Source organism: Mirounga leonina, unplaced genomic scaffold (assembly GCF_011800145.1).
Source record: "Mirounga leonina isolate KUSES-001 unplaced genomic scaffold, KU_Mleo_1.0 Mir_53, whole genome shotgun sequence".
Classification (NCBI taxonomy): domain Eukaryota; kingdom Metazoa; phylum Chordata; class Mammalia; order Carnivora; family Phocidae; genus Mirounga; species Mirounga leonina.
Window position 1 is genome coordinate 10,405,779 of NW_023270807.1, and position 2,976 is coordinate 10,408,754.

Here is a 2,976-nt window from a genome sequence, read left to right on the forward strand (position 1 = left end):
TTAAGCAACTGCCTTCGGCTCAGGTCATGATCCTGGAGTCCCGGGATCGAGTCCCGCATTGGGCTCCCTGCTTGGCGGGGAGTCTGCTTCTCCCTCTGACCCTCCTCCCTCTCATGCTCTCTGTCTCTCATTCTCTCTGTCTCAAATAAATAAATAAAATCTTTAAAATAAAATAAAATAAAATAAAATAAAAATAAAATAAAAAGCTAAAAAATTCAGAACAGAAATGTAAGCCTCTCTTCCATCTTTTCCTCTGGCCACTACTTAGTTCCCTTTCTTAGAGGCCCCCAAGTTATCAGTTTCCTGTACATCTTTCTAAAGATAGTCCACAATATATTTATAAACTCTTTTCTTCTCCCGTGTAAACGGTGGCATTTCCCTACACTGCTCTGCGTTTTGGCTCTTTCACTTAATATATCTGGAAACCACGTGATGTGAGTACACATAGAGCTGTCTTGTCTTTTTTGTGGCTCCAGGGTATTCCATTGAACGGCTGATTCAAATTTTCACTGGGAAGATACTGTATCATGAAGAGCGTAAACTTGGGAGTTGAGATGCTTGCTCCACTACAGAGCAGTTGTTCAGCGTCGAGCCAGTGAGTCAATCTCTTAGTGACTCAGTTTCCTCATTGGTGGCCCGGGGTTAATAACGGTGTCTACCTCGGAGCGTGTGGTGCAGACTCAGTGAGATGCTACTTGTGCGGGGCGTAGGTCACTGCCTGGCGCGCAGTAAGCACTCAATAAACGCTGGCTGCCACTCCCTCCCGAGATAGTTTTGCCAGACCCCTTTGAGAGAGAGTGGAGCTGTTCCCGGGCTTTTATTACTATAAACAGTGCCACCCACGAATATCCTAGTCCGCACCTCACTTGGTACTTGTGGGAATGTCTCTGCAGGGAAGGTGCCAGGGGCTGGAGTCGCTGGGGCAGAGGCCACGTGCATTTTTAATTTGGAAAGACACTGCCGGGTTGTCCCCCAGCCCCCAGCCCGAGGGGGTCCTCGCCTCACCACCACAAGCCATGTTGGAGCCTGTCTCCCCCCAGCCTTGACAACACGGGCGTGCTCGCTTGAACGCGGCACTTCGCAAATTTACTGTTGTCGTAGAGCTTCTTGGGGGCAGTCACCCAAGTCCATGAGGGTATTTGCTGGGAGCAGCCAAACCCACGCGGCGGGCTAGAATGGTCTACAGCTTGCAAAAGTCTAAGGCTGGCTCTGCCAAGATCCATGCACACGCACTCACTCTACGCATTTTTATTAAATGTACGGCGTTCCACCACGAGTTTGCAATTGTTGGTGGCCGGTTTTTCTGGGCCTGTTAGCACATCACAACTGTTGGTTAAGTCTGATAATACTTCAGATTGTGCTTATTGTCACCATTTCGTGTCCGAGCCAGGGACCTGCAATTTCTAATTACATTGTTAACCTTTTATCCCACCTATGAAGGCACACAGACGACGCTAGTATGCATCTGTCATCGTGGGGAGGCCTGCTTCTTCTACCTGGACTTAGACTTCCTGCTGTGGATCACCTATCAGCCAACCTCTCTCCCTTCTTTTCTTGGAAAATTGGAGCCCATTATTAAAAAAAGAAAAAAGCAGACCCCGCATTGAGTAACCTGTCATCTGAACACCGAAGCCTCACCAACACGAAATGTAGCTGAAGGGTGAGTATTCCTTTACAAAAGAGTTTCTACTGAGTTAATTTTAGTAGATTTTTATCGAAGCCCTTTTAGAGGATTAATACAGGCGAAGGATTGTTTGAGGATGGCGGCTTGGGGCAGGAGAGCACGCTGTATCTCTTACTGATTCGAAAACGTTCTCACCCATAGCCTCCACGTGCCCGGATCTCGCACAGGCCCCAGGCTGCAGTGCTCCCTTATGATTCACTCTGATTGAGGCCGCTGTGCCAGACTTTCTAGGACTTTTGTGGGCTCCCCGGCCTAGTCAGGCATCAAAGCCTCCGATGCCTCCTTCCCCTCCGATGACCTTGCAGATCTGACAAATGCCAAGGACTTTGCCTGCGCTAGATCTGGTGTGGAGTCCGTCCCAGGCTGCTCAGAATGATGGAAACAAATTGGCTGCATCTCCAAAAGCCTCTGGCGGGGGTGGGGGTGGGGGTGGGGGGGTCAGGTTTAAGGTGAGGATGCCCTTAAATGAAGGTCAAACAGGTTTCCTTTTCTCCAATTGTTTAATAAACTACTATTAATCTAATTACAACACACATGCGGAAAGGTGCACAAATCCTGAGTACACAGCTTGATGATTTTGTAACATGCGTCTCATGAGTTTTACATGCAATTAATCATCCAGATCAAGAAAGAGAGCACTGCCAGGTTCCCATAACTCTTGCTCAATGGCCCTCCCCGATTGTCAGCCCCATCAAAGGCAGGCACTCTTCTGTCTTCTATTCCTGACAGTTAGCATGGCCTGACTTTGGAATATTATATAAATGGAATCACATCGCATGTACTCGATTGTGTCTGGTGCCCTTTGCTCAGCATTGGGAATTTACCGTGTTGTATGTCCGTTCATTTATTCTCATGGCTCTGTAGTATCCTATAGTGTGAATACACAATGTTTAATCCATGCTAGGACAATCATTGTGCTGTTTCCAGTTCAGGGCTACGGTGAATAATGCTGCTGCTGTAAACATTCTTATCTATACCTTGTACGGGCTTCTTAGGTACCGAGGGGAGGAATTACTGTGCCAGAGGGTAGATGGGGCCATTTTCGCAAGTGCTTTTCCAGTAGTGGTGTATGAGAGTCCAAACAGCTCCTCCACGTCCTCACCCCCACCACAGTCAGTGGTTTCCATTTACCGTTCTGGTGGTCAAAACGACCCTTCCAAACCACACATCTTTTGATCACCTTCCTGCTTTGCCCCAACATTTTATTGTGAAAACTTTCCGACATAACAGAAAAGCTGAAACAATTGTACATTGAGGACCCATATCCGCATGATTGCAAGATCTAATCATGT

General features: G+C 47.6%; 1 long non-coding RNA gene across 1 annotated transcript; it reads left to right on the forward strand.

Moving 5' to 3' along the window:
* The first annotated feature begins 416 nt into the window (after positions 1–416).
* On the forward strand, positions 417–1,845 carry LOC118001202. Its single transcript, XR_004676643.1, has 3 exons — positions 417–595; positions 1,441–1,660; positions 1,826–1,845. It is a non-coding gene; the product is annotated as an uncharacterized LOC118001202 (long non-coding RNA).
* Positions 1,846–2,976: the final 1,131 nt, after the last annotated feature.